The following is an 18,425-nucleotide window of genomic DNA, read 5'->3' on the forward strand; positions in this document are numbered from 1 at the left end:
TGTGTGTTTATGTTATTATCCTCATTTCACAGAGGAAGAATCAGTTTCAGAGAGGTTTCATAGCTTGCTCAAGGTCACACTGCTAGTAACTGATGGAGCAGAAGTTCTTATTTCATTGCTTTGTTCCTAAGAAATGCTTACAAAAAGTATTATGAAGATGTAATGATAGTGGTATTAAATTATTATGAGTATCAACTAATAATACATAATAAGAACATTTTTTTTGAGAGCCTTCTCTGTGCTGAGAACTATGCTAAGTGCCTCACATGGTGCTAACGTCTGAGTGCTGTGTGTCCCTTCAAAAATTCATATGTTTCAAATCCTTACCCCCAAGGTGAGGGTATTAGGAGGTGGGGACTTTTGGGAGGTGACTCTGTTGTCTTGATTAGGATTAGCACCTTTATACCAGAGACCCCAGAGAGGACCTCTCCAACTCTGACATGAAGTTACAGTGAAAAGATGGCTATCTATGAGGACGAGCCCTCATCAGACCCTGAATCTTCCGTTACCTTGACCTTGGATTTCCCAGCCTCTATAACTGTGAGCAATAAATGTTTACCGTGAGCCACCCAGTTATGATATTTTGTTAGAGCAGCCCAAACGGATGAAGGCATACACATTAACACAAATCATCCCACCACAATCTGCTATTACTGTTATTACCTCCCTCAGGGAACGGAGGCACATAGAGGTTAAGCCACTTGCCTTAGGTCACACAGCTGGCAAGTATGAAGGCAGGATTCAAACCTACACTGTGCCCCCTCCAAGTTGCTATTTTGAAGCCCACACAGGCTACAATAATATTCCATTTATCACCTGATAGGACTTGGGCCATGACCAATAACAATGTAGCCCTATATGAGGATTCTGGGCTCCCATCTAGCCGGCAATACCCTTTTAGTTCCTGGATCATGGGCTGGTTCTAGGAGACAACCCTGTGTAGCTGGGTTTTAACCAGCTGATCAGGAAACATATGTACACACACACACACACACACACACACACACACAAACACACACACACCCATATATATATGGTACAGTGGCATGATCTCAGCTCACTGCAACCTCTACCTCCTGGGTTCTAGCAATTCTCCTGCCTCAGCCTCCTGAGTATCTGGGACTACAGGTGTGCACCACCACACCCAGCTAATTTTTGTATTTTTTAGTAGAGACGGGGGTTTCACCATATTGGCCAGGCTGGTCTTAAACTGCTGACCTCGTAATCTGCCTGCCTTGGCCTCCCAAAATGCTGGGATTACAGGCATGAGCCACTGTGCTTGGCCTAGGAAATATTTTAATATTTACAGAACTGGTATAACTCTCCTAGCTGTGCTGCTATGAGGTGAGGGAGGCCTGCCTGGGTGGTGGGGTGTGTGGATGAGCAGAGCAGGGGGCCCAGGCATCGGGTTCCTAGAGCAGATGCCAGTGGAGGAGATCCGAGGCCTGGGACCCTAAACTCAGTCCCTGGGCATCACCCAACCCGGCCCAGGGCCAGGGCCCCCACTCCTCCCATCTCTCTGCAGAGGCAGCAGCCTGAGTCCTGAGTCAGAGGCTCCCATAGGAAAATAAACTTTCTGTACTGAGAGGAGGAGGGGAAGCTTACTTTTCAAAAATAGGAAAGGCAGCCCTGTTGCTATGACGAATTCCTCGTGTTGCTCCGTGTTTTTGAAAATTTTTTATTTTTTTTATGACCCACATAAAAAGGTACATACAGTCTTGTTGTAAAAATACATGGAAAAAGCTCCATCTTATGCCCGATTCAAGTGAGGGTCAAGGAGATGTGAGGCAAGGAGGGCTTGTTTTAAAGCCTCTGAAGGCTCTGGGATCTCTGACATTCGGGGGCCTCTCCCCACATCATGGTAACCTCGAAATGCGTGTTTCTTATAAAAATATCTAGAAAGGTTTTAAAATAATTCATACAATCTGGGCTTTTATGAAGAATAAATTATTCATCGTGTTCTTGTGACTTAAGCTCTTCTATTTCCAATGAAAGGAAGGCCGTGGAGGTGCAGCTGATTCACTCATGTATTGCAGACGTCAAACCAGACGTTCATTAATTTTGATGTCGCAGTTTCCTTTCGGTGTTCTGGGGCCAACTCACTTATGATTACAGGTTTCAAATATCTCCGTAGGCCCGTGATAAGCTGGTGGGCTCCAGGTTCTGGGACCCAAGTATGGGGCCATGGGGTCAGGGCCAGGGTCAGGGGCACCAAGTAACTCCTGGGGCCTCAGTTTACCCATATGGAAAATGGGAGTGTTTCAAGATAAAATAGAAAGTTGAAGACAGAGAGAGAGAGAGAGGGAGAAAGAGGAAGGAGAAAGAGGATATAATGGAATTGATGGGATAAAATATCAATAATCTGGTAAATTCTTAAGAACTTAAGAAGTTCTTAAGTTTGTATTTACCCTGAGTTGCCAATTATTTATATTTTAATAAATAAATGTAAACTTAAAATATTTTAATAAATACAAATTTAAAATCTTTTATTAAATAAAATATTTAAAATATTCTAATACATAAAATATGTATTTAAAATATTTGAATACATAAAATATTTATTTGAAATATTCTAATACATGAAGTATTTATTTAAAATACTCTAATAAATATATTTTAATAAATATAAACTCCCTATAATCGAGTTTCTTGTACTATTCTTGCCACTTTTTTGTAAGTTTGAAATTATATAAAAATGAAAAGTCGATATAAGTGATGGGGAGGAAGGCAGCAAATCACACTGCCATGTGTGTACCTATGCAACAATCTTGCATGTTCTTCACATGTACCCCCAAACCTAAAATGCAATAAAAAAAATAAAAAATGAGAAGTCCTCCTCACACCCCAGGTAGTGGTTGGAAAAGGGGATGTTGGATTAATTGGGAGACTTTGAGCCGTGCTCAGATGAAGCCTGGGAGGACCCTAGGGGACCCAGCTCGTTAAAAGAGGTGGCTCCACTGTCCCTGTCTTCCTTAACTAAGCATGTCCATTTCTATTTGCCTTATATTTTGGGGCTTCATATGGTTTCTTCTGGGTGAAAAGGAGTCCTTTAAAAAGGAAGCCAGAGACTGGTGGCTGTGGAGGTGCCCCAGGACTTGGGCAGGTCTAAGGATTTTGATATGGTTTGGCTCCATGTCCCCACCCAAATCTCACGTCGAACTGCAATTTGCAGTGTTGGGGGGGACACCTGGTGGGCGGTGATTGGATCATGGGGGAAAACTTCGCCCATGCTGTGCTGGTGATAGTGAGTGAGTTCTCGTAAGATCTGATGGTTTAAAAGTGTGTGGATGTCCCCCTCGCACGCATGCTCTCACTCCTGCACCGTTATGTCAAGAAGGTACTTGATTCCACTTCTCCTTCCGCCATGACTTCCATAAGTTTCTTGAGGCCTCCCAGTCACTCTTCCTGGAGAGCCCACGGAACTGTGAGTCAACTAGAGCTCTTTTCTTCTTCAATTACCCAGTCTCAGGTAGTTCTTTATAGCAGTGTGAGAACGGACTAATACAGACCTGAAGACTCTGAGTCCAGCCATCTTGGAGGCTGTGGGTTTCCTTAACAAAGGCAAGAAAAGAAGCCAAGTGAATTGTTATGGCTTGGTGGGCGGGGCTGAGGCTGGGGATGGGAGGACAAGGAGGGGGGTGAGGTGGTGAATCCAGCCTTTGACTGCTGCCTTGCCTGCCAGCACTCAGTAGGTGCCAGGCACTGCCCAAAGGAATTTACAAGTGCTAAGATCTTTCCTTCTCACAGTACCTTGCCCAGCAGCTACTCTTACTATCTCCATGTTACAGAGGATGAAACTGTGGCTCAGAGAGGTGAATTCACTTTCCCAAGGTCACGTAGCCAGTGAGTGGACATGACTTTACTGCCTCCCTATTAACAACAAGGCAAGAAATAGGCACTTAGGTGAATGCTGCAAGGCCAGAGGGAGATTTGGGGAGTAGGGGATGGGCTTCAAGAAACAACCCACATATATATGGCAACGCTATGTATTAAGTGCTTACTGAGCCCTGTGTCGTACGTGCTACATGCATCATTCTAGAGAATTGTCCCAATCATTCCTCTGGTCCTCTGAGGTCAGGATTACTGTCTCTATTTTGCAGAACGGGCAAGGGAAGCCCAGAGAGGGGAAGTGAATTGCCCAATGTCTCAGAGCATGAAAGTGGCAGGGCTTGGGTTTGAACTTAGGTCTTTTGGACCTCAAAAGGTTGTGGTCTTGTCCACTAGGCTGACCGCCCTAAAATGCAGTGGCTTTGGTGCTTCTTGTCCATTTCCAGTAGCTCATACTAACAGCTGGCCCTGGGAAGGGAGGTGAGAGACGAGGGGATGGCTCAAGTCATCAAAACCTTCTGGTATGACCGTTAAGTCCTGTGTCAGAGCCAGGGTGATGGCAGTTCAGGGGCAGAGATAGATGTACACATGGTGAAGTGAAAAAGCAATGTGATTTGAGAAAGGATGAATGTGTTGGCCAAGTACAGATATGCTTGGCAGAAGGGATGATCAATGTTCCCAGGTAGGTGGGAAGACAAGGGATAATCCTAGAAGGCTGCCTGGAGGAGAAGACATCTGAGCTAGATTTTGAAAGATGACCAGGAGGTTACTGGGTGGCTAGGCAACATGGTAATGAAAGGGTATTTCTGGCCAAAGGGGAAGCTCTAACAAAGATGTGGAGCCTTTAAATTGCATGGTAGGTTCAGGGTAGGAGGGGAAGAGGTAGGCCATGCAGCTGGGGGGATGGCCAGGGGTGAGGTCACCAGAATACCCTGTATGTGTACGAAATGGAGGCTGGTGGAGTTCTCTGGGAACTGGGAGAATAGATCAGCGGCTCAGGACTTGCTGTGTGGCTTTGGGCAGTCACTAACCTTCTCTGGGCCTCCATTCCCCATGTCTCTCCCCACTGCATCTCTCGCCCCCAGAATGGAGGCTTTCCCAGAAGAGAGCTATGTGCCCTTCTCCAACTGCACTCAGGACGTCACCTGAGTGTTGGGGAACAGCCACAGGCCTCACCAGCTCCGAGTTCCCCCCCATCCCAATCTGGGGTCCAGGAAAAATGCTGTAGAACAACCTTGCCCAGTCGTCCCGCCCTCCCAGGCATCCATGATGGTCCCACAACCCCCAGAGTGGAAAACTGCCTTTTTGAGGAGGGGCTGGGTGGGTGGGGTCCCCAGGGCTCACCAGGGAGCAGTGGGCCCTGCCCACCCCCATCAGGAAGACTCCTCTGCTGGCCTTAGGGTTGGGGTCTCTGACTCCCCATCTCCCCTGGGGACCATTAACTCTTCAGTGCTGTTAACCCTTTCCAGCTTGGACAAAAGTCCGGGGGTCTGGATGCTCATCGAATGGACAGACTAGGCCGCTAGTTTTTTCCTACTGTTTCTCAGTTCCAAAACCTGAACTTCCCAATTATGTCTATCTCTCCACCTCAGACAGTCCCCAGATCCTCAAGGAACTCCCTTTTCTTCCGCTCTCCTTCTCTGAGCCTAGTCTACAGGACAGAGTAACTCTCACGGTTCTTCGAACACACACTGCACAGACATGAATCATGTTTCCAATAAAATATTCATCTGGGGGCACAGCACATGTCTGGTGACAGCTCAGTGCTCGACTTTCCTGTCTTGGTAACTCTGCCATCCTCTCTGGGGTTAAGAACCAGAGCTCAGCCTTCAGGAAGGCTTCCCTGGGTCCGTGGCCCCACTGGCCTGTGCCGGTTGCTGACTGTGGCCATCCGTTTATTCATTCATTTAACATATACATGTACTGAGCAGCTGCTGCATCCCTGGACCCAGTCCCTGTCCCCCTGGAGCTTTAGGTATGCTGGGGAAGGGGAGGAAATATACCTTGCACACATCATCATGGCATTACGGTTGAGGACGGTGCTGCAGTGGAGGTCAGGGTGTCATGAGAGTGGATATCAGGGCACTGACCTAGTCTCAGGGTTGGGAGAAAGTGACATTTCAGCTGACTTCTGAAGGTTCTGCTCCCGCTAGGTCTCTTTCCAGCTGTGGCATCCTTTTAGTTTTCTCCATCTTGGGAGATGAGGTTGGCAAGAGCCAGGTTATGGGGGATTTTCATAGATCAGAGTCAAGACACTGTAATAGGGAGACATGGAGTGTTGTTGAGGAGTGGAGTAACACAGAACAAAACGGAACGTCAGGATGACCAATTCTGCAGTGTCCCAATATACAATTGAGGGCCTGCATTTGGGAATGTGGCCTTTTCCCCCGTCATGAAACCCGCCTCCTGCACAAGGAATGTGGCCTTTTTAATGTTCAATAATAGGGGGTGGAAATCTAATATTTACTATATGACAGTTGTGCCAGACTCTTTTCTAAGCATGTGATGTGTATCAACTCTAATTTTCCTGACAACCTTCTGAGGTAGGGACTCTATTACTCCCACTTGCTGAGATTCAGAGAGGTTAGGAAATTCCATAAGATCACACAGCTAGCAAGCGGAGCAGAGACTCAAGCCCAGATCTGCCTGCCCCTAAGCCCAATGTTCTGATCTTCTTTAAAACAGCTCTTGTATTAGGTTTCTACTGCTGCTATAACAAATCACCACAAACTTGGTGGCTTAAAATAATACAGATTTGTATCCTTACAGTTCTGGAGCTCAGAAGTCCAAAATGAGCCTCATGGCCTAAAATCAAAGTTTTCATGGGGCTCGTTCCCCTTGGAGGCTGCAGGAAAGAATCTGTTCTTTGCCCCTTCAGGTGTCTGCAGACTGCCCACACTCCTTGGCTTGCGGCCACATCAGTAAATCTCTGCTTTCTTCGTCACCTCACTGCCTTCCCCTTACTCTGATCTCCTGCCTTCCTCTTATTAGGACTCTTCTAATAGCACTGGGCCTGCCTGGATGATCCATGCCAATCTCCCCATCTCAAGATCTGTGATGTAATCACATTTGCAAAATTCCTTCCCTTTTACCACCTAAGGTAACATATTCTTGGGTTCTGGGGATGTGGGCATCTTGGGAGACCATTATTCTGCCTGTCACAGAGTTCCAGCCTGTTTTGCCCTCTGTTCCTTTAAAAGCTGCTTCCATCTTCAAGACACGTTAATTGCCTGAGAATCTTTTTTTTTTTTTTTTTGACAGACTCTTGCATGGTGGCCCAGGCTGGAGTGCAGTGGTGCGATCTCAGCTCGCTGCAGCCTCTACCTCTTGGGTTCAGGCAATTCTCATACCTCAGCCTCCCAAGAAGCTGGGATTACAGGCATGCACCACCATGCCCTATTTTTTTTTTTTTTTTTTTTTTTTTTCCTGTAGAGACAGGGTTTTACCACGTTGGCCAGGCTGATCTTGAACTCCTGGCCTCAGGCAATCATCCTGCCTCAGCCTCCCAAAGTGCTGGGATTACAGGCATGAGCCACCATGCCTAGCCTGCCTGGGAATCTTTCTTGGTAATTAAGGGGTTCTTAGAAAGCATCATATCTCATTTAAAAGGGGAATCTTGCTGGGCACGGTGGCTCATGCCTGTAATCCCAGCACTTTGGGAGGTCGAGGCAAAAGGATCACTTGAGGTCAAGAGTTCGAGACCAGCGTGGCCAACATAGTGAAACCACATCTCTACTAAAAATACAAAACTTAGCCAGGTGTGATGGCACATGCCTATAGTCCCAGCTACTCAAAAGGCTGAGGTGATGGAATTGCTTGAATCCAGGAGGTGGAGGTTGCAGTGAGCCCAAATCTTGCCACTGCACTCCCACCTGGGCAACAGAGTGAGAGAGACTCCATCTCAAAATAATTAAAATAAATAAATAATACATAAATAAAATGAATTCTCCAGCAGGCCAGCTTCCCGAGCATGGGGCATGGCCGTCTTGTTCACCAGCCTGTGCCTGCCACAGAGATGGGGTCCAGTAAGCATCTATGTGCACTGAATGAACCAGAGAAGGTAAATGACTCGCCCAAAGCTACACAGCTGTTTTTGGCTGAAACAGAGGAGCTCTCATTCCCATGCAGCCTGTCCACACCTTAAAGAAAGTCCAAAGTAGGCAGAGTTTGGATTCAGAGAGGACTCTTCCTGTAGCAGGAAGCACCTTCGAGGGCCTCCTTTGGTTGGGAGACTCTCTGGTGAATCTAGTTTAGCCGCTGATGACCAGGGAGGCTGGGGACACTGTTCCGCTTTGAGTAGAGGGCTGGGAATCTGTGAACACTGAAGATCTCTCGGAAGGAGCTACCGATGGCTTGTGAATGAACATGTAAGCCGCACTAGGCACAGCCAGCACTGGGAGAGGGAGTGGCACGGCTGGAACCAGCCCCTGCTGAACCCGCACGTCCTGCGCCAATGGGACAGACTTCCCTGGAGGACAGCATGGGGAGAGGAAGGCAACCCTCCTCCCACCCCAGGTCCAGGGCAGGCGCTGCTCATGGGTCACTGTGCTCCTTCCAGCCCAGCCAGGATGTGGCCTCTGATTCCCTTTAACGCAGAGCTCCAGGAATCAAGAACCGGCCAACCCGAGCTGGACCTCAAGGGGAAGCTTGAGCCTCCATCCTGGTGTTACGTGGGGCTTCTGGGAGATGTTTCTCTGAGGGTGCTGGAGGAGACTGCTTCTCTCTCAAGTCCCAGTGTCGCCAGGTCAGCTCTTAAAGTCCTATTTTAAGCAAAACCCCCTCCCGCCCCCCACCACCAACAAACACTTCTTGCTCCAAGAAAGAAAAGTCAAACTGTTCAGCCCTGTTCAAAAGGGTGGCCAAAGGCCGGTGGCTTCAGACTGTGCCACGGCTGCCAGGTGGAGAGCCATGAGCCAGGCCGCCCCACCCACGCCTTCCTCACTGGCCCAGTGGGGCTGTGGGTTCCCGCTTCCTCTGCCAGCGCCCAGGGACCCAGCTGGCTGGGGGACCAGTGTCCTTACTTGGCCAGAGGTGGCTCCTGGCTGCTGAGACTCGAGCCTGGGGTTGGCTGGGAGGCTGGAGGCCGAGGGAGGCCTGCCGCAGCCACAGCCACCTCCGGGGAGGAGGAGGCATGTCCAGGAGTCCATCCTGGGCTGGATCTACCCAGCTCCCCTTTCAAAGTCCCCCTGTGCTTGATCTTCCTTAAAGCCTGCCTCCTGGCCTCCTTCTCTCTCCCACACTCCCCCTTCTCCCCAGCTCTTTCTCCTCCTCCCTCTCCTTTCCCTCCCTTTCCTCCCCCTCTTCTCTTTCTCCTCCTCCCCCTTCCTCTTCCTGACCCCTTCTCCTCCCCTTCCTTCTTCCTTCTTCCCTCCTCCTCTCTTCATCTCCCTCCTCTCTTTCCCTCTTCCTCCTTCCCCCTCCCCTTCCTCCCCTCCTCCCTCTCCCCTCTCCTCCTCTGGGCCCTGCCTCTTCCCTCCCCTTCCTCCTTCCTCCTCCTCTTCTCATCTCCCTCTTTCTCATTACTCCCTCCTCCTCTTCTCCTCCTCCCCCGGCCTCTCCGCCTGCCTTTTCTTTCTTTTCCCTCTTCCTCCTCTTTTCATGTCCCTCCTCCCTTTCCCTCCTTTTCTCCTCCTCCCCCTCCCTTCTCCTATACTTGGTCCCTCCTTTTCTGCCTTCTCTTCCTCTCCTCTTTCCCCTCCTCCTCTTTTCCTCTCCCTCCTTCCCTTCCCTCTTCTTCCTCTTCCTCTTCCGCTGTCCACAGCAGATGTGGAAACTGAGACTCCAGAGGGGAAAGGCCTTGCCCAAGTCACACAGCTTACAGTGACAGAGACGGGGATTCAAACCAGGTCCATCTGCTATCAAAGCCTCCGTTCTTAGCCACTGTTCTGCGTGTTGGCAAGGCAAGTTGTTCCAGGACCCATTTTAATGAATTACTAATTGAAATGCCTGTATCAGCGGATCTCAAACTTGAGCAAGTATCGGAATCCCCAGAGCGCTTCTTAAAAGCCAGATCACTTTCTGGAGTTTCTGACTGCCTAGGTCTTCAGTGAGGCCCAAGCGTGTGTTTCTAACAAATTTCCGAGTGAGGCTGCTGGGGCTGGTCTGGAAATAGGACTTTAGGAATCTCTGGTCTCTATTAGATGGTGATATACAGGATCACTGTGATATGCTATGGAAATATCCTTTCCTTTGGACCAGGAGGACTTGGGGAATGATATGGTTTGGCTTTGCGTCCCCACCCAAATCTCATCTGGAATTGGAATTCCATAATTCTTATGAGCCACGGGAGGGACCAGGTGGGAGGTCATTGAACATGCGGGTGGTTTTTCCCCCATCCTGTTCTCATGAGAGTGAGTTCTCATGAGATCTGATGGTTTTATAAGGGGCTTCCTCCTTCGCTTGGCACTCACTGTCTCTCCTGCCACCCTGTGAGGAGGTGCCTTCCACCATGATTGTAAGTTTCATTGACTGTGAGTCAATGAAACCTCTTTTCTTTATAAATTACCCAGTCTTGGGTATTTCTTTACAGCCGCATGAGAGTGGACTAATACAGTTACTCACTTCTGGGAGAGCTTGGGTGAGTCCCTTGCCTCCCCTGGGTTCAGTGTTCCCATCTGTACATTAAGTGTTTTGATAAGATGTTTTATTCTTTAGATAAGCCCAATGAAGAAGAGAAGAAAGAAGAGAGTTGGGTGGGCTGGGCCTAGCTTCTGACTATAGAGACCTGTGTGACCTTGGGCAAGAGACTCAACCTCTCTGGGCTTCAAGTTATCTGTGGAATGGAAGAATGAAATTAGATGATTTTTAAGTGTAAAGCTCACTTAAAGGATCGAGGATGGTGGGGAGATGTCAGTGGGGATCTAAGGCTGATCAGATGATGAGGACGTATTCCGCCACCTGCCCAACACTTTGGGGTGCAACACGGAGGTTTCTCTCCTCTCCCTCCCTCCCCGTCTCCCTCTGCCTTCACCTCCCCCTCCTCCCCCTGACCTTCCTCCCTGCCCTCCCGGGTCTTCCTTTCTTCTCCTCCCTTCTCCTCCCTTCCCCTCTCCTGCCCTTTCCTTGTCTTTTCCTTTCTAAAAATACTACTTTAGGCAGTCGTAGGCAGTCTTGGCTTTGGAATCAGACGGACTCAGATCCAGCCATGGCTTGGTCAGCATGAGCTGGGCACCTTGGGCAAAACGACTTCTGCTCTACGGCCCCAGCCTCCTCATGTGTGGAATGGGCGAGTGGTGCCTCCCAGATGTTGGTGGTGGTTCGCATGGCTCACTCCACAAAAGCACTTGGCACAGGGGCCCACGGTGGGCGCTTCTCTTATTTCTTCAGTCTGGAGGCCAAGGGTGGGCCTCGGAGCCAGACAGCCTCGTTGGAATCCCAGCTCTGTCAGCGGCTGCCGGTGTGGTCTTGGGAAAGTGACTTAACCTCTCTGTGCCCCAGTTTCCTTATTGGTAAAACTGGGGTGGTAATAATTCCTGCTTTCTAGGATTGCCATGAAGAGTAAGTACGCATCACCTAGTACACGGCCTGGCTCTTAGCTGTTTTGATTATTCCACTGGCAGTGACTAGCACACAGCCGATAAGCCAGGCACTTAGTGCCTGGACAGGGCAGGGAACAAAATAGGGTTCTTTCCCTACAGAGTTCTTGGTGCAAGGAGAGAGACACCTTAACAGGCAAGGATAACACTGCATCAGGGAGGTGATGGGGTGGGGAAAGCTTCCCTGGGAGGTGACCTTCAACCTGAGACCTGAAGAGGCAGTGGGAAGCCATTGGTCACGAATTAGGGTAGGAATAGCATCCAGTGTATGAAGAGCGTTGCCAAGGCCCAGGGTGAGAGGCAGCCAATCTCTGTCAGTGTGGAGCTCTAGCCCCTCACCGGGGGCAGGGGTCTTGCACTTCCCCCAGAAGCCTAGGGTTCGCCTGTGCCCCCGGTTTGCGCTCAGTGGGCGTGGCTCCCCGCGGCCAGAGGGGCAGGTCTTCCCCAGCGGGCCCTCGCCGCCACCCAGGAGCCCGGTGCCCGGGCTGGTAGGGGCACCCTCCCCTCGCAGCCCCCTCTCTACAACGCCGGCCTTTTCCGCTCTCGGTGAAACCAGTTTCCTGCCCCTCCCTCCTGCTCTCCTCCCTCCAGCTGTTTCTGTGGCTGAGTTCTGTCCCTGTCCCATTCAGGGAAGCAGCCCCCGCCGCTAGCAGGGAGCTCTCAGGACAGAGCAGGGCCCCGGCGAAGTCTCCCGGCGGTTAGGCGTGTTCTAGCCGCTGCGCTCTGGGGGTTCAGAGGGGGATCTTGAATGAACGAATGAATGAACTGCTTTCTGGGCAAACTGCCACAGCCAGAGGAGCCGTGGGAGAAAGAAGCCAGGGTGCGCAAGTCTCCTCAACAGCCTTGAGTGGCCTGAAGTCACAGGGAACCCTCAGGAAGAACTTCTGGGCAGAGACCAACGGGAAGGTATCACCACACACTTGCCTTTGGTGTCTTCTGAGAGGGGCCAGGAAAGGGGAACACTAACAGAGAAATTTTGGTTCTTTTTATAATTTCTTATTTGTCAAAAGGAAGAGTTTTGTTATTATTTCCAGATGTCAAAAGTAATGCATGTTCATTGTTTAAAGAAATAGCAGGACGCACAACTAAATATGTGAGTGTGGATTCCCACCTCTGGTCTGTAACCTACTTAACTATGGATTGTGAACTTTCTTCCACATCACCTATATTCTTCCAATACGCATTTTTCATGGCTGCGTAGAAAGAATGTCTTACAATTATTTGATCTTTCCATATTAGATTGGCTTCTTTTTTTTCTATTAGAACAGTGCTGCAACGAACACTTTATCTAGTATGACATCTGTGTGTGTGTGTTTATGAATACCTTTTAAAAATTGCTGGATTTAAGGCTTGCATGCTTTTAAGACTTTGCGCTTTTGGTTACACTGTCTCCTGGAAGGTTGTGACAGCTTGACCTCTCTATGATGTTATACCAGGATACAGTATTCTCACAGCCTAAACCCACCTTTTAAACCTTCCCTGATATGAAGTTGAGAATAATATCTAGATGCTTCGATTGGCATTTCATTTCTTTATTAGTGTGGATTCTCATTTGTCAACTTATTTTCCACATTTCTAGGGTGCGCTCCTGTTCAAATCTGTTACCATTTTTTTCTGCTCGAGGGCATGTTTATCTTTTTCTTATTGATATCTAAGAGTTCTTATGAAGGACACAAACCCTTTGTGGGCTGCTCTCTGTTGAAAATATTCCACTCCCTCGTCTGTTTTCAGAAAAGCCCGTTTTAAATGCGCAAGCCGGCTTTTGGCAAAATTATAGACAGACAGCATATTGTAGTGATTAGGGAACTACTTCTCGATATAAGCGCGATCACTCAGACCCGTGCGGTTCAGAGATGCCAGGTCACTGCTCTGAGGTCACACGCCTGGATGTCCAGGTTCTGAGTCTTTCTTTTCTGTTAGGGAACACCCTCAACTTCCCTTTTGCATCTCCTACCTGTTCACCAGGCCAGTCTTCTCCGGGGTTCCTGCTGTCTCTCCTGCCCCTTCCAAACTGGTTTGAAGGAAAGATTCCTCTAAATGCCTTGGCTGCTGAGTAAGTGGGACTGGGTCATCCAGGCCTCCAGTGGAGGAGGAGGCAGCTTGGGCTTTTCTTTGGAAAGAAGGTTTAACCTAAGCTAGGGACACTCAAATGGTGTGTCAGACACTCGGGAGGCCCACAGGAAGAGTTATCTCTTGATGTACAGGGGCCTTCTTTGGACTCCCCCAAAGCTTCAGGGAATAGATAACCTTACCTTTGGGCAACTCATGCCCTTCTCCGGCTTGACTTGTTCTGAGAAGGCCCCCACCTGCACTGGGTCAGGGTTTGTCTGCAAGGCTCTCCCAGGGCCTGTCTCTCCCTTATTGCAGCCGCTGCCGAAGCGTGCTCTAATGACCAGTCATCTTGTCTGTCTCTCCTTCTAGCTGGGAGGCTCCTGGAGGCCAGATCTGGGATATTACTTTTTTTTCTGTATCCTCAGTCCCCTGTACAAGAACTAGCATATATTAATTAGGGTCGTTGAATAGTGTTCATTGAATAAATCAGTTTTGCCATCTGTAAAATGGGGTGGGGGAAGTTGAACTAAAGCCGCATCTCTTAGATGTTTACCTCCTCTCAGTTTGCAAACCACTTTCTCGAGATGATTTTCTCAAATCCTTACCATGGCCATATGATGGAGATTCTATTAACATGCCCATTTTACAGATTAGGAAACTGAAGCCTGGAGAGCTCTGATGCTAGACCTCCCCGCAAGAGGCGATAGAACATTGTGCAAGAAGGGGCAGCTTGGTCTTAGGCAAGATACTCCCACTCTCTGGCCACAATAATATCATCTGTAAATAAGGATGATATTATCTGATATTATTATCACTCTGGGGGTAGATTTGAACTGGTCTGTCACCTACCAACTGAGTGACATGGAATAAGTTATTCCTTATCTTTGTGCCTTAATTTCCTCATCTATAAAATGGGAATATGGTCAGTAACTGCCTCGTAAGAGTTTTCTAAAGAGGAAGTGAGATCATACATGTAACGCAGTAAGCAGAGGTTTGTTGGAAAATAAGGGCTCTATAAACATTAGCTATTGTTCCGATAGTGTTTGTCTGTACCTGTGGCACTCATCTGAGCCAAGTGGAAGTTATTGTTGGTTTCTTTAGTAGATTATTAACGCTCTCATTCCCACTGATGTACAAGAAAACCAAAAGCCTGTTTCATTCTCTTTGAGCTACATACACCACAGTGGTGCAGTCATTACCACAGTTGTGAGGCTATGAAGTGGACTCAGCTTCTCAAAGTGCAATCTCTAGACCACCCGCATCAGGATAATTGCAAGTGTTTCTTAAAGCTTCAGTTTGGAAATCAGAATCTCTGTGGATGAGGCTTGAGTGTCTGCATGTTGAACCAGCACCTCAGGCCATTCAGATGCACCCCAAAACTTGAGAACCACCAACCTAGATTACTTAAAAGTCTTTGCTTTTTGCCCTTTGTTCACACTGGGGTCTTGGGTTCTTTGCTGCACAATGTGGTCTCTTTTTTCCTTTCTAAGCAAATATTCATGGACTTCTGTGAATCCGCATGTTCTGTGTCAGCAGTTGAGGCCAGAAGGTTTGGCAGAGAAGAAGCGAAACTTTGTCTTATAGTTCCACAGAAAGTCAGATCATGTTAGCAATCTCCCAGTGTGGGGGCTTTGAACTTATTTTCAGCCACAGAATCCTTTCCACAAATGAAAGTCCATGGGGAAGTACAATTTGAAAATAGATGAAAGTGGTGTTCTTCTCGCTGAGACAGAGGTGGAAGACTCCAGGCTGCCACTAAATCTCACTCTTGTTGATGAAGAGCCTCTAAGAATCTCTGTAGCTCCGTGGGGCAGGCAGGAAACTGCAACTCCTCTACTCCAAGGAGTTAAGAGACCAAGTCCTAGACGTTTGTTGAGCTTACCGTGTGACCTTCGGCAAGGTACTCCCACTCTCTGGCCACAATAGTTTCATCTGTAAATAAGGAGGTCAAATGGTGTACCAGTTAGGGTAGTAGCTGCAGTAACAAATAGGGCCCCAAAGGCGTAAGTGCTGAAGCAAAACAGAGCTTTATTGTAAGGCAGATAATTCTGAACGGAGGGTGGTCCTCTTCCACTTCAGTGACTCAGCTGGTGGTCCCACTCTCTGCTTGGATGTCCTCACTGTCTGGAGCCAGGTGCAGAGACAAAAGAAAGCATGGAGGTGGCAGGCACATTTGCTCATCTGCTTTGGCCTGGAAGCAGCAGGCATCTCTTCCATCACACGTGAGAACTATCATATGGCCAATGTAGTTGCAAAGGAGTCCGGGACATGGAGTTACAGGATCTGAGGTTCTTGGCAAAGGCAGCTCTTTCCCAGCTACAATCATGTATTGTGGACAGGAAGAATGAATTTTTGTGGACAGCTACCTGTCTCTGTCACAAATATGGTGACCTCTTGGTTGCTTCCGTTCTTTGATTCTAAGTCTACATTTTCATTAGTCAATCTTAGTTAACATGGTGATGTTGGACTCAAAACATCACCCAAACTTGAGGTCATTCCCATCAAATATACGAAGTAAATTCCCAGACTTCAGACCCCTAAACACGGATTTTTCTGAAACACAGGCAACTGCCATTCTCTTTCCCTTCTGGAAAAAGGAAATAAGAATAATGATTTGCTAGAGCATGTCGTGGTTATTAAGCCAAAGGTATTTATATCCATTATCCTGTTGAATCTCCCTACAACCCTGCATGGAAAGGCTTCCGGACTATCATCCCCATTTTAGAGGTGAAGAAAATGAGGCTCAGAGAGGTAAAGGGACTTGCCTAAGGTCACACAGCTCATAGCAAAAGAATGAGATTTGAACTAAAAAAACCTTATTCTTGTCCTAGGGTCCCATTGCACATTTGAATGCTGGTGTGCATGTACGTATACACGGTGTGGTTAGAGTAGGGATTTTCCTTGAGCTGGGCTCCCCCAGGGCTGGGCATGAGGGAAGTGAAAGCTCAGGAATCGTGGTCAAACTCCCCCGAATGGGCCGAGGCTGCCGACTATAAGGAAGCCGGGTGGCTGTCCTGGGTCTAGCTTGCAGAAGTCCAATGTGACCAAGTATCACAGCCACTGGCTGTGCAGAAGAGAAGGGATAGAGCATGAGGGTGTCATGTGGTTCTGGAAGACACCGAGGCCTCAGCTGGGCTGGTCACATAGTGGGTGCTTGGGAGCAATTTCCTGTGTGAATCGACCCACGTGTGAGTGACAGCTGCAGCACTGAGAAAACGAGACAAATCAGGCCTGTTTCCGGTCTTTGAGGCCCTCAGGGGAGGAGAGACGAACTTGTAACATATGCTTTTATTCATTCATTCAACAAACATTTATTAGCATCTACTACACGTCAGGCCCTCCATAGGGCAAGAACGATGGAAGGACAGGATTCATATCCTTGTGGAACCCATTTGAGAGATGAGGAAAGTGAGGTTCTGACTGGGTAAGTGACATTCCCAAGATCATTTAGCCAGATTAGGAGTTGAAACACCTGGTTTTCAGCCCAGGGCTTTTTCCATACCCGCTGCTGGGGGAGTGGCCCTAGGCCAGGACTGAGATGCAGTGAAGAGATCCTGTCATTGGCAGCCACTTTGTGCTGCTGCTGGACTCAGGACATGCTGGTTTCAGGCAATAGAAGGAAATCAGTTATTTCTTTGTAGAACCTCTAGATCTTTGCAGCAAGGGGCACAGATTGAGAAAAGTAGAAATCCTTGTGCTGTCAGATGGAATCAAGAGGCAGTAATTCTACGGGGTGCTATCAAAGAAAGAAATGTTGGTGTCTGGGTGGCACTGGCTGGCAGCACACTGGGGTGATGATAGATCACAGATCTATCCTAGAGGTGAAATTCCAGCTCTGACCGTTAACCTCCTGACCCCCTCAGCTTCCTCATTCATAAGGTGAGCATGCTATGAGTGCCTGCCTGGCAGGGTTATGGTGAGATTAAAAGAGTTCCTATCCATCAAGCACTGAGTACAGCACATGGTCAGTTCAATGAAGGCCTTTCTATTTTTATTTTTGGGAAAGTGAGCTTTGAGATTGGCCTTTGCACATTTGGGTTGGTGTGGACATTTGGTGCCTTGTGATCTTGGATTCCCAGAATAGAAAATGTTATTTGGGCCAGTCTCTTACCTCCATGTCTGGCCCCAAGGAGAAGTCTTGGGCTCCGCCGGTGGAGAGGGCCCCGGGCCTCGCTGGCTCCACCATAGACAGTCTCTGGCAACGTTGGAAGTGCCAGGGGCTGACTCAGCAGGGAGGTCAGCTGCTCTCCAGGCAGAATGTTGGAATCGGTTCTGCTTTCTTAGAGTATAGGACTTGGGTACTCAGATTCCAGCCCTGGGCTTCTGCTGAGAGGAGCCCTTGTGCAAGGAAATGGGTGCGTGGGGAGATGGTGCCAAAACAACAGCCAGTACCCAGGGGTCCGAGAAGCAGGAGGTCAATGGGCGAGAGGGTGTGGTGTCGTGAGGAGAGGGCAGGCCCTGTAGGTTGTAATCCTGGGCTTGACACCTACTGATTTTTTAGTTTTTGAGACAAAATCTCGTTCTGTCACCCAGACTGTAGTGCAGTGACATGATCACAGCTTACTGCAGCCTCAACCTCCTGGGCTCAAGTCACTCTCCCACCTCCTGAGTAGGTGGGACTACAGGCACACATCACTATGCCTGGCTAGTTTTTGTGTTTTTACAGAGAAAGTGTGTATTAGTCAGGGTTCTCTTAGGATTCTCCCTCTCTCTATATAAAGGGGAGTTTATTATATATTACTTTGCATGATCACAAGGTTCCGCAATAGGCCATCTGCAGGCTGAGGAGCAAAGAGAGTCAATATGAGTTCCAAAACTGGAGAACGTGGAATCTGACGTTCGAGGGCAAGAAGCATCCAGCACGGGAGAAAGAGTAGGCTGGGAGGCGAGGCCCGTCACTCCTTTTCATGGTTTTTTTTTTTTTTTTTTTTTTTTTTTTGCCTGCTTTCTATTCTCAAGAAGCTAATTGGATTGTGCCCACTAGATTAAGGGTACAGACCACTTCTCCAG

The 18,425-nt window shown here is 48.5% G+C and overlaps 1 protein-coding gene across 1 annotated transcript in view; it reads left to right on the top strand.

Annotated features, from left to right (window-relative positions):
* Nucleotides 1-11,892: 11,892 nt before the first annotated feature.
* CMKLR1 (chemerin chemokine-like receptor 1) overlaps nucleotides 11,893-18,425 on the top strand; it is a 51,279-nt gene continuing 44,746 nt past the window's right edge. The window contains exon 1 of the mRNA XM_003932296.4: nucleotides 11,893-12,269. The gene's annotated coding sequence lies outside the window, so the exon portion shown is untranslated. The remainder of the gene's footprint in view (nucleotides 12,270-18,425) is intronic.

The sequence above is a fragment of the Saimiri boliviensis genome, chromosome 7, assembly GCF_048565385.1.
Source record: "Saimiri boliviensis isolate mSaiBol1 chromosome 7, mSaiBol1.pri, whole genome shotgun sequence".
Lineage (NCBI taxonomy): Eukaryota > Metazoa > Chordata > Mammalia > Primates > Cebidae > Saimiri > Saimiri boliviensis.